A 14,220-nucleotide genomic window follows, 5' to 3' on the forward strand; every position below is an offset into this window, starting at 1 on the left:
GATGCCCTAGGGGACTAATATACTAGTCTGAATCTATGCAAGAAAGGTAATAAGGTTATTAAATTGGATACCCTTCTCCAGTGGCAGTTGTTACGTAAAGCCATATTGTAAATATCTAAGTAAGTATAAATCCTGAAAAAAGGTTAAAGGAATGCATTTCTGCAAGTAGGTTGTTTTGAATACTTTCAGGAAGTTTTTCTACAAAACAAATCAGAAATAGATTGCTTTTTTAGCACAAATCCGAGTCTCTAGGGTATTTTAACAGTCTAGAAGGAAAGCAGGTTTTCCACCAATTCAAGTCAGAATACATGAGCAAGTAATGCTCAAACAACTTTGGAAAATGCCAGCACTGCACTAGAATACGTAAATAAAAATATCTTTCATAGGAGAGGTGAAACAATCATTCTGTTCTACTTAGCATTGGTGAGGGCTTAACTGGAAATTTGTGCATGATGTAAAAAAAAAAAAAGGAAAGATGGGTCTGCTGAGAAGCAACCATCATGATCAGAAGCTAAAAATGCAGACACTTTCAGGAAAGACCAAAAAAATTGTGTTTAGAGAAGACTTAAAAGGAAAATGATAAATTACACATTTGCTACAACAATATTTGCTACAAAGATAAGAATTATATTCTGTTATTTTTTGATGTAGAGAGCGCAAGTGTGCTGAAACTGCGGCAAGAGGAATACTTAAGCACTGAAATAGATCAGTTTCAGTGATCTCCACCATTGAAGGTTCTTATTGGAAATCTTCCACTTCGTGTCCCAGAAATGATTCTGAGTTTTGGTCAGAGGAGGAACTGTTCTGATCTGTGAGGTTCTAGTCTTTTGTTAGGAAATCTTTTGTTAGGAAATCCCCTTTTTCACTGCTCTTGTCTTTTAAGAGAACCGAGGGTATGTTCTGTCTTTGTTGTGCCAAGCTTCCATTGTCAAGAACCAATTCTTCTTCTAAAATAACCTCATAAACCAAAATGATTTTATAACAGAAATGAATATGAGTTAATAACAATATGGTCCTCAAAACGTAGCATTCTTGTGAGCTGATAGTTATAAATATTCTTGTTCCTTAGTCATGTTTCAACTACACAGGAAACAACTGTATGAAATCTCATCCTCACACATAGATTCGCGTTCATGAATTTATAATTTTTCGAAGTATTGTGCAGTGAAAAAGTTGTAATTGACACATAAGAGAAGGGATCATTTTCCCAAGGGTTGTATGGGTTGTCAGTGAACTAGCACCACTGTGTGGGACTAATTCTATCTCCAGAACACACACAAGCTTCCTTGGTTTCAGCAAGAGGCTACATGTGAAATACTGCTGAAAACCAAACCGACAGAGTTCATCTTCACTAACTATTAAGGCTTCTAATATTAGAGAAAAGAGTAACAAAGCTACTCCCCAGAACTTGGAGATAACAGCTGTACTAGCATCATTCTCCACTACTGGAAAGACTGATGTGAATTATTGTTGATGTCAATCATTATGTACATTCTGCTCTCATGAATTTCAAATTTATTTAAAAGAGAGTTATGTCAAAACATAATAAACTGGGATTATTCCTTAGTATATGGAACACTATAAATAATTTACTAAATTAAAATGGCAAAGAAAATAGACTATTTTATAATTGCGGTTGGAAAACTATGTGGTATCTATTATTCATGAATTATATTTTTATTTATATGCCATTAGTTTCATAGGTTTCCTCATTTTTCCTTCTTACTTTGAATTATGCAAGTGCAGACCCTTAGTGATAACTGGGCTGTCCATCTTGCCTGATCAGAATTTCACTGTGGGGTGGACAGTAAGGATTAAACTCAAATTCTCATACAGTGAAAATCACAGATTTCCCATCTCATATTATGGTGGTATTACTGTCAGCTCCTTGAGGTGCGCATCCAATAGTATACACCTGATTGGTTCACACTCCACTCTGGTGCTTACTCACGCCGGCAACCTTTCTAGTGCATTTTTATTTCATTTTATTAAAACTTAATGAGAGTTAAAAACTCAATTTAATTTCTTTTTTTCTTTCCATCATCAATTTTCTGTCACATGGCTGTCATCGGTTCAAATAAATTGATCTTTGTTATGGAAATGCTGCCATCACATTCTGATTACTTCCTTGTTTCTTTTGTGGATGATCATTGAAAGGAATGGCTGTTGTTTGGATCCAGAAGCATCTGTAACCAGCAGTGTGGGTGGTAACTTAATATGTGGCTTCTTTGTTTTCATGGTTGCTCAGATTTTTGCATGTTAGCTAGCTGGGGACTTGTTAGCTACCTACTATCACTAGGCTGTTTGGCATTTTAAAACATGAGCTCCTGTTGCAGTGAATGGAATTAATGGACATCTGTCTTTGCTTGGCAAAGAAAACTGATAAGAGTTTTCTTCATTTATTTTATGTATGATGCCTCAAAATATATTAAGCAATGTAACAGTAGGTGCTGTGTAAAAGGAAGTAGTGAACATGAAATAATCAAGTGTAAGTAACCCTCATACACAACTCCTCAGAAGGGCACATCTATCATTCCTGTGAAAGAATGGAAAGATTGCATGCCAAATGTTTGGAAATTCGGCAAGATTATTATGAAGTCTTCTTGCCACTTGGTTCTCAAAGGAAGGATCTCCCTGTAAAATTCTGTAATACAAAAACCTTTCCAAAATGTTATCAGATATGACTTGCAGTAAAGAACAAACAACATTTAGATTCAGTTTTAACTGAGCCAGTATACCTCTTCGCTAAAAGTCCATGCTCCAGATGAAGGACAAATTAAAATTCACAGATTTTTGGGATGTTTTCTGTAACAAAGAGGACTATTTGGTATGATTTGTTAAGGAAGCACTTATTTAATGTGAGAGTGACTGAGCACTGGAACAGGTTGCTGAGAGAGATTGTGGAGTCTCCATCCTTGAAGATACTCAAGACCTAACTGACATGGTCCTGGGCAACCAGCTCTAGGTAGCCCTGCTTGAGCAGGGTGTTGGACAAGATGACCTCCATAGGTCCCTTCCAACCTCAGCCATTCTGATTATGGCATTCATATTATGGTGATTCACCATTCTGATTATGGTGGAAAAGACCATTCTGATTATTCTCCATTGTGGTGAATCACCATTCTGATTATGGTGGAAAAGATGATGCTCAACACCTTCTCTACGACAAAATTTTTCAACTCTGACAAAGATCATATAAACAAATCACTCCCATACCCCATCACCTGTGAAGAAAGAAAACTGTCAGGTGGACCATGACCAGAGGTCCCTTCCAAACCCAACTTTTTTCTTTACGCATAAAAATATATTAATTTATAGTGAATAGCATTACCTGCAAATCATCTTACTCCTTTACCTGTTGTGTGCCTTTCTGTTGAGAAGTTAGCAGATTTTTGTTGAGAACTCCCTTTGTTACTGTTGAGGTTTTGTTTACAAGGATTCCTGAATTCTGTAAGTTATTCCAGGAAATTATCTGGCCTGGTAGAGAAGCAGGCAGTACTGTTGCTTGGGTTGTACCTGCTGTAACAGCCACTGTCAATGCTCATTCAGAAAATGTTTGTGAACTGTGATCAAAAAAACACTGTCATCTCTTACCTTGCAGCTACAGCTTTAAAACACAGTATACATACCCATCTGGGATTGTTAACAGAGTTTCGTCTGCTGGAACCTCTCTCTTCTTTCACTCCCCTTCTTAGGAGAGAATACATGGGACCTGCATATGTTCCACAGCATTATAGGGAAGGATGGACTTGCCTGTAGGTGGGGCACAGGGACTATTTCTGGGCAAGTTTTGATCTCAGCCAAACTGAGACGTTAGCATTGCCAGTAACATACTGAACATGAGTCAGGCAGCAGAAGACCATGAAGCTAAACTAAAAACTGGGGATCCTTTTAACTGAGTTCTGATTTTTGAGCCTTTGGAAAACCCGTATGTTAGTAGCAGAAAATGTGTTTCTCCCATATAATGTGATTTTAAACATTTTAACCATGAACAAGATACCAAAAATATATCAGGCAATAAAATTACCCTAGAATAACTGAAACTGATTCAAGAAGGGGAAAGAAATATGTGAACCCAAATATGAGGGAGGAACAACATGGAAGGGTCAACTGCATGATCACCACCTTCCCTCCTTGACGATGTCAGCTGCTGCTGCAAAAGTGTGCTTCCTTCTGATTAATACTGCCACAGCAAGAAGCAGATGTTCAGCAAGCAAATGGTAGAACGGAATGGAATGGAATGGAATGGAATGGAATGGAATGGAATAGAATAGAATAGAATAGAATAGAATAGAATAGAATAGAATAGAATAGAATAGAGTAGAATAGGAGATTTCAGTTGGAAGGGACCTACAACAATCATCTAGTCCAACTGCCTGACCACTTCAGGGCTGACCAAAAGTTAAAGGATGTCCAAATGCCTCTTAAACACTGACAGGCTTGGGGCATCGACCACCTCTCTAGGAAGCCTGTTGCAGTGTTTGACCACCCTCTCGGTAAACAAATGCTTCCTAATGTCCAGTCTAAACCTCCCCTGGTGCAGCCTTGAACCATTCCCACGTGTCCTATCACTGGATACCAGGGAGAAGACATCAGCACCTCCCTCTCCACTTCCCCTCCTCAGGAGGCTGTAGAGAGCAATGAGGTTGCCCCTCAGCCTCCTCTTCTCCAAACTAGACAAGCCCAAAGTCCTTAGCCGCTCCTCATAGGACATTCCTCCCAGCCCTTTCACCAGCAATTCAGCCTATACAGCCTGTCAGGGATACAGTACTCCATTTACAGGTCTGTTCCTTTAAGAGACAAACGTTACCTGATATTTCCTAAGGAGAAGATACACATTATAAATATGATAATATCAGAGAGTGAGAAATACACTGAAAGGTTTTGCAGCTATGCAAAACTGGGAACTTACCTGGGGAAAAATATCTTCAAGATTTTCTGTATAGGCATCCCATATTTCACAGCCCTCCACATAAGAAGTAATTTAAAAACTCTCTAAAAGGGGCTGTTACAAAATGTTGTTTTAGCACAGTTAAGCAGCCATTTATTTCCATTTTCTCTTGATTGCTGCCTGCTTCAACAGACAGCTGCCTGATTGTGCTGCATACTTGACTGGCAAAAACACACATTAAAATCCTGTAATAGATGCATTTTTGATTACTAAATTTATAGTTTTATTGACTAGCTAAGTACTTAGTAACGTGTATAGCCCTTTACTCATATTTCCCAGGTAAAGCTGCCCAGATGAAACTGAAGTAAAAACAGAGATGTTGTTTTTTCCTATTGGAAAATGAAAACAAAATTACAAACTGCACTACTGTTCATTGTATGCTCTGCCTAAAAATAGCTGAAATGATACATATTCAGAAGCATGTTTTTGCTTAAAAGATACATAGAACCAATTTTAAAATCTTCCATGTTCCTGAATTATCTCAGTTTTAATAATTGACACTTCCTTCCAAAATCCCAACTTCATTCTTAGTTGTTCCATAAAGGGATAGAAGAAAAGTGCATGCACTGAAGGATACTGGAAGAGTATTTATGCACCTATGACTGAGGTATTGTGTAAACCAAATACCATAGAATAGTGTGAGTAACCACTAGGATGTGCTGTCGGCCTAAAATTGAAGCCCTGGTATTTAAGAGACTGAAGTTTCAAAATTCCCAAGTGTGATGTAAACATAAAACCCTAGTATTCTCATTTGGAGATTTCAGAAAAGAAGTACAAAATACAGGTTTTTGTAGGAAAGGAATGGGGTGTTTGCATGATAGGAAAATCATGCAAATACCCTTAGCAGGCATACTTGAAGTGAGAGTTTACTAAAGGAATGTCAATCAATTTATTGAATATCAAACATTAGAACTTTTATTGCTGGAAATTATGTGTATTGTTGCAAGGTCTCTGTGGTAAGACCTCATGTGCACATCATGTGTGCAATACATGCAACATATTTACACAAAAAAAATTAAATGTGTTCTATAACAGAATACTTGTGCTTTTGGTCTTCTGTTGCTTGTTGTAAATGTAAACACGTATCAAACTGCTCAACTAATATTTGTGGATTTGAACTGATATACTGAATTACTGGTTGTAAAACAATGTACGTTTATCAAGATGTAGAGTTCTGAAAACTGTTATGATGGAAACATTTGAAACATAGTTGTTAAAGTTTGCAATTTGTCATTTCAGTAATACTGAGATGTTCTGTCAGTTTTGATACTTCAGCCTAGAAATTGTTTCATATGTTAGGATTTTCCAGCACTTGCCACTTTATAGTGGCTAACATTCTTAAGTTGTGTATGTAGAAAGCAGATTGATAAGACATGCAAGAGCACTTATGGAAGGATCTGTTTTAACTGTTCAAGCCAAGAATATGATGTGAAGGGGTTGGTAGCTGGCAATCCTTTCCAGCCAGCAACAATTCTTGCAGGCATCCAGAATTACAGAATTCCTTCAGCAAGGAAGGGAGAAAGCTTCCTACTTTTGGGTTTTTTTGTTTTTTCTTCTGGATTTTCCATCTTAAAAAACATAGCAGGAGCATAAAATGTTAAAGATTCCTAAACTACTTCAATGTTTATGTAGTAGAGACAATGCTGTTACTGGTAGTGATTAAGTGATCTCATAAGCCTTTTCTGTAATTTGAGTGGCTGTCTAACTGATGAATCAAGCTTGCATAATATTAAATATAGTATTTCCAATCATTCCTTCTAACACCACTCAAAAACTGAGGCTTACTAAAGGTAAGTTTTGATCATCCTTTCTCAGTTATTTACCTATCAGTATTGCTAATAGTCTACCAGAATTGAAAGGTAGCGCTGCAAAGTTTTGTGTATTCTTTTAAAAAAAAAACCCACAACATAAACCACTTTAAAAGAAAAAGTCCTTGGTCAATTAAAACATGTCAGCATAACAACTCTTTCTTCTGAAGAGTAAGATTTTCTCTCTTTTCTTTCTTCTGAGAGGCATGAACTGAGTTCTAGTCTGAGAGCCAGGAATTCCTCCATTCTAATTCTGATACTGATTCAGTTGTAGCCTATGGCAATTTATCACACTTTTTTATATATGTAAAATGGAAATATTTGTCCAGGGGCAATATGAAGATTAATTACTTAGTATTTATAAATCATTCTGAAAATCAGTATTATGCGGATATTATGATTATTTCTAAGCAGTTGATTCTAATCTGGGATGAGGCCCAGAAAAGGACATAAACACCTGATGCTCAAGTCAGGTGGCATTTAGATGCCCTGGGTCAAAATTGCAGTCCTAAAAATGTTTACACGTCTGCCACATAACCTGGAGGTACCTAAGTTTGATTGGAAGCTCAGGTGTTTTTTATTATGAGGTGCATAAAGTACTCCAGCAGTGCTCATTCGTGCTCTCAAAGGTACTTAAGCCTTAATAAGACTGAGCAGCCTAGTAATTAACTCAGGCTAATGCCCAGTAGGTGTCCAGAAATGAAGCATTCCTTTGCACGTCTCCCTGGAGAGTTCAATCCAGTAGGTGAGCTCTGAAAATGTGTAGTCGGCCAGGACGCTGCAGGAACAGCTGGCCCCACAGCAGAAAAATCCGTTTCCCTTCAGACTGTAGCTCTGTGCTTAGAACAGACAGAAGTGTGGATGAGATCCAGGTTCAGTTCCCTTGTCTGGCTGAAAGAACTTGACCCCTTCTTTGGACCATGCTTTAGTCAGCAGGCAGCAGACTTTTTAGAATGTAGGAAGGATTCTTCCATCTTCAATTTCACTTTCCAATGAAGATATTCACTATTCACCGTCAGCATTTAAATCTTGCAGTTATGGCACATTGGTGACAAAGAGGAACTGTTGTCAAATTTTACAGAAAATAGAGAAATATTCAGTCCTGGATAAGCAGAAAAATAATTGTAGTAGTTGGGACTGGAACCAAGGATAGAGTGCTCTTCAGTGAGTGCCTGCTTATATTAGTCTGCTCCCTATACAACATGATGACTTTTGTGGGTGTACCAAATGCAAAAACTGTATAAAACTGTACACTTTATACAGTGTACTTCATGCACTGTATAAAGACTTTAAACTCTGGATTCAATTATGCAGGCCAGGAAGATGAAAATCAGATGGTGTGACACTTAGGAGTGCAGTGCTTTGTCTTTTTCTAGATCTGTCCTAGGTTCAGCAATAGGGATCTGTCAGATATGATAGAATGAACAGAATCTCTCTCCCCTTCTCTCTTTCTTTCTTTCTCTATTTCTCTCCATGCTTGTGGTCAGTTCTTAAAATGACCAGATAAGAAACATAGTCTAAGCCTGATCTTTTTCTTCAGAAGTCAAAGGAAAAACACCTTGTGATGTTAATGAAATCAGAACTGGGCTCCAAGTATTAATGGAAGAAGAAATCTTTTGAGAAGCTTCCTGTATAGTACCTATTATACCTAAAACGCATGCATTTCTGCTGTGATTTATCAAAGCTGCTATTTCTGCCAAGTCAGTATCTGTCTCAATACTTTAAAACAAATTAATTAAAAGGAATTTTATAGTGATTTAAATTCAAATGCTCTGAGATGTGGTCTGTTAAGTAGCTAAAAAGACTGCTAAAAAGGAGAAAAAGAGAAGTAAATAGGTTTTTCTTTCCAGAATATATGCATGATTTTGCTTTTATCCTTGCATGGATATGTTTAGCGAAAATATTTTATTTGTAACAGCTTGTGCATATGACTGGGCAGTCATCATGGAACAAAATCGTAAAGACAAAGTTTTCACTTTTTGAGGAATGTTGGTATAAAGAAACATGAAGAGTTGTGAAGATGAAAATGGACTTTGATCCCTGCCAACATGTAAACAGTAATGTGACTGGAAGATAATCTTCACACTAAATACATTTCTACATATCTACAAATAGATAGCTATTAGCTATTAGTGGGGAAAAAAAGAGTTTTTCAATAACCATGAAAAACCATAAAACCAAAACTGTTTCTTCTAAAGCAGCACTGTTGTTTAAACATGATAATATTAGAGGCTTTTTGGGTGCCTGTAACAAATTGCTTGCTTTTGTGCTGCAGCTTAGAAAAATCCATGAAACAGACTGAAACCCCCTGAACTGGGCCTCTGGGAAAAAAAAAAAAAAGCTTTTCCATATTTTAAAGTGGCTTTTTAGGCCTCCCGAGTCTTTCTGGCACATCATTCTCAGACCCATATGGACTGGGATGCTGCCAAACAGCTTTTTTTCCCACAAAACTTTAATAAACTTTGAGTGCTGAACAGAAGAGTAGTGCAATTCCCAAAGAGAGATTTAACTACAGGATTCCAAAATACCTACAATATAGAAACTAGCCTCTGAATGAACCCAGCAATATTTTTCCTTGGTTTTCTTACAAATACAAGAAATTCAATTCTGTGTCTTACACTGGTTTAGCACTTTGCTTTTCTCTGTTTAAGAAATTGTTTTCTTTTACCAGCAATAGGATGCCTAATATTGTTTTATAAATTAGATGTGCTTATTCTAATGCAAGCGTACTTTGATTTTGCCAGACATTAAACCATACTTACATTTACTTACAACCACATCAAAATATTTTGTAACTACTATTTAGACACACATTGCCTAGAAGAACAAATGTACTGGGCCCAAGTCATGGGCCCAATTCAGCTCTTAGTTACCATGGCTAGAGGATGTAAATCCAAGCGAGTCTGTAGCATTTCTTTGGACTGTTATCCACTGCTAGACCTTGTCAAACTTTAGCATTCTCTAACTTCCATTAGAAACAAGAATATCAGCTGCCATTGAAAATGGAGCTTTTCTATATAATTGCTTTTTTTCTCCTACACTTGCCTCTAACACCTGTGCTACCTGGAGTTTGGCATAAGCTCATTTCATGGTTCCAGGTAGCAATATTGTTTGTTCTGTGTGTGCTTGAAGTAGTTCAAAGCTAAAGTAACAGGAAATTTCTTCTGATATATTGTGAAGGAAGTCCATAGGAGGTGGCAAGGAGAGAACTACAGCAAAAAGGTTCACATTAGTCATCTCAGACTCCTAGTCAGTGTGCTACAGCTGGTATTCCAGGCATGGGGCAGGAATACTGAACTTGATTGTTTCAGTTAATTTGTAGAGTGTTTATACGTCAATAAACATAGAGTATTTATACATCAGGGGATCATTATCACAACAGGCTTGGTCCTGTTCTCTGAGCCAGCACTCCCAGGTGCATGTGAGCACTCCCATGGATTTGGCTGGGAGCTGCTTTCACATAATTCAGAACAGCATTTTGAGTCAAATGGTTAATTCAGTTCTGAGAGACAGACAATATCTGAAAGAAGAAATTGGCTCACCTCTTAAGTATCTGGTCCTTACCCTGCTTACTCAGGCAAAGCTTCCACTGACTTCCAAGAATCCAGTTTAGCATGTAAAACAGCAGTTAAGTCCATTTCAGTGTGAGTTTTGCTAAAGAGCACATAATCATCTTCAAAATTACATACTTCCCTTGCAAAACCCTATTTTTATTTACTTCTATGATTCTGCAATAACACATTTTATAGACAAAACTTTCCATGCTTTGTCATCCCCAAGCTGATTCCTTTTGGAAAGCTTAAAGGAAAATTTATTCAGCTACAGTTACAGACATAGTTAAAAAATATATAATCAGCTTCAAAAATATACATTTTTATGGTTTTGCAGTATTCAGAAACCAGACACCCTTAACACATCTAAGTACACTTCATAAATTTAATTAAGCAAGGATAAATATCTTTGTTACTTGGGAGAAAGATGCAAAATCCCAAATAAGTACAGTTTATGTGAATCCATGTGCAATTGTGCAGCGTATAGAGGCAGTTGTGAAGACTGTACATATATGTTCAAGTACATACATACTTTAATACACTTGAAATGTGATGGCACGACAAATAGGACTGGACCATTGATACTACTTTTTGTAGAATGCAGTAATTCACTTAGCAAAATACAAAGCAGACAGATTTTAGCCTTGCTGGTTGTGAACAAATCCTCCCAAACATAACTGTTCATAGAAAACATAAAAGAACAAACCTTTACATGGTGAGATGCCTATTACTCTGAGTGTCATCTATGATTAAGAACCCCAAATACAGCAATTTGAAAAGAGTTACAGTGAAAAAACCCCCAAGAATAAACAGTGAAAAATTAAAGCTGCAAAGTTTTTATTTTTTAAGAAAATTAAAAAAAAAAAATCTGTGAGAGATTCAGTGGAAGTGGTGTCTTGGGGATTCTGGCCCCTACAACAAAAGACATCACTAATGACTTATATTGATGATTTTCCAGGTAATTGTACTTGGACCTGCTTTGGAGTTCCACAGGGCAATGAAATGTTGCATCCCAGAGACACCATGCTACTTTTAAGTACCTGCTTCTAAGTATCTGAGCAAGAAATTTCAGGTGAAAGCCTAATAGGACCTGTAGACTTGTTTTTGGAAGGGAATGAGTGATTGTTGATATTTTCTTGTAAGAAAACACATCTTTGGCATACGGAAGATGACCAGCATGAAAAATTTTGACCCAAACAATTAGTATGCAAGTTTCAAGCAATGAAAAACTAAGTCTTATAATAAACGAACATCAGAATCATAGAATCATAGTATCATTTAGGTAGGAAAAGACCTTTAAGATCATAAGAGTCCAACCGTTAAACTAACACTGCCAAGTCCACCACTAAACCATGTCCCTAAGTGCCACATCTACACATAAGGAAACATAAGAAAATGTCTGAATGTAAGGAAATTTTTTTTACTGTGAGGATGACAGTATTGCAACAGATTGTCCAGAGGGATTGTGGAGTCTCCGTCCTTGGAGATATTCAAGACCTAACTGGACATGGTCCCAGGCATCCGGATCTAGGTAGCCCTGCTTTAGCAGGGGGTTTGGACAAGATGACCTCCAGAGGTTCCTTTCAACCTCAACCATTCTGTGAGCCTGTGATTCTGTAATGTAGTGGACAGCATAAGTAACAAGCAGGATGAACAGCCCCATTTATGACACGGTTAACAATTTCTGAGCTGATTATTTTAAGAGATGTGCCTCTCTATTTGGAGATTGCAGGCAGAATTTGAATAGTTTTGTAATTTCCTTCTACGTGTGGCCTTGGCTGGCCTGAGTAGAAAACTATGCAAGGGCAATGCTATTATGGTGGAAGGAGCCTTGATGTGGAAGGAAAGCTAGCCTATATGTTTAAGGATTAAATATGATGACCCTGAAGCATTTCCAGTAGAACTAGCTGCAGAAATGCACTGGCATTCAAAGAGACAACTCATGCAGATCTTACTCTTTATTTTCTCCTTCTTAACAATTTCCCATAAAGTTTGTTAGTGTACATGCTGTAATGTGAAGTTCCATCTTAATAATGCATTTTCATAGACTTCTCACTAAGAACACGGAATAAAAATACCACAATGTCTAATACCAACAGTTTAAAGAAAAGGAGTTATGTATATCGTTAGGTGATAGCTACTATATAACAATATCATTAGATAGGCAATGCACAAATTTAACACAAATAATCTAAACAGAGTACCAAAGCATGGAAAAGCAGGAAATCAAACCAAACATATACTGCTTATCCAGGAATGCTAGAAGACAGTGAGACTGGGGAACAGGAATACCTTGGTTTTCTGCCATGATATTGCCATAACAGATGTAGTCAGAATTTGGTGGAAGGAAGATAATCAATGGAAACAGTGGGATGTCTATGCAAGAAAAATATAATGGGAGAATTGATGTCATAGGTGAAATCAAAGATAACCTGTATTAACCAAGTAACAGTCCCTCTATACTAAACCTGCAAATCTAATGTACAAATAGTGCATAAATAGCATAAAGACAGTAAAAAGGTCGTTTTCTTACTGGCTGAACAGTATGGCCACAATGACTGACATATTGTGGGAGCTGGGAATGTTGTGAGGGTACGGACACACTAATAATCGAGCACTTCAATTACATGAGGTAGAGTGTGTGAATGTAATGCTGGGACACAATGCTGAAACTTCCTATGGTATTGTACATGGCTGCTCTGGAATAGAAATCAGGGAACCCTCAAGAGGAGAAGTCTGAACTTGATTGTGGTAGTTCACAGGACTTGGGTAAAATACTGCTATCAAAAAAAAAAATTGAGGAGCAGCCTGATGAAGAATAATATATACTTTTTCAAGCACATCAACACCAGACAGATTAGCGAAGACTGATAGATGTCAAAGGTATAAAAGGAAGCTTAGAGAAGATAAAGTCATAGCAGATTAGCTAAATCCATTGCATCCACACTTGCTGTATTGGAGCATAAGTAGCTTCCCGTAACAAAACTGTCTTGATAGTTGTTCTAAAGATCTGATTTAAACCAAGGAAGAGCTTATAGGTCAAATCAAAAAAACAGTAACAAATCACTGGCCAAAACCGTGTTTACCAAGTATTCCAAAGAAACTCGCATGAGCTTTTAGCTGTAGGTGAAACAATGCATAGCAAACTTATGCTTGGGGGCGGGGGGTGGGGTGGGGTGGGGGGAGAGAGAGATATTTCTTCATGAAACTACAGATCAGTAAGCTAAAGCCTGTATTCAGGAAAACGGTGGAACCTATAACGAATAATAGAATTAATGGCTGCCTTGCTAAACATTACATATTTAGAAGAATCAACATGGCTTTTGTAAAGGGAACTTACAGCTCACAAAATTGTGTTCTCTGAGAGTGTCATTGAACATGTTCACAAGGGTTGTCACGTTGACATAATCTATTTGGATTTCCAGAAGACTTTTTACAAGATCCATCTTCAAAGACTTAAATCAACTAAGTTTTGATGGTACAAATACAGTGTTAGGAATTAATACAGAGGGATAAAGAACAAAATAGATCATGATTATGCTGCTGCATCTAGGTCACGTTGGTTTCTCTTTCATCCCTTTACATCTTGAAAATAGCATTGTAGAACTGAGGAAAATAGAGAAAAGGGCAAAAGATGATCAATGGTAGAGAACAGCTTTCATACAATATATGAATAAACAGACTAGTCAGCCTGGAAAAGACATCTGAGTGTATAAACTTATGAGTAGCAAGGTAAACAAAGAGCAATTGTTTACTGTCTCTTAATACAAGAACTAGAGGATATTGAAGGAAATTATCAAATGGCAAGTTCATAGCATAGCCTCACACAATGTAAGTTAAATCACTGGATTCATTGCCTCAAGATGCTATGAATACCAAAGGATTACATAAGGTCAAAAAGATAAATTAA

The sequence above is a fragment of the Ciconia boyciana genome, chromosome 5 (genome assembly GCF_034638445.1).
Source record: "Ciconia boyciana chromosome 5, ASM3463844v1, whole genome shotgun sequence".
Taxonomy (NCBI): Eukaryota; Metazoa; Chordata; class Aves; order Ciconiiformes; family Ciconiidae; genus Ciconia; species Ciconia boyciana.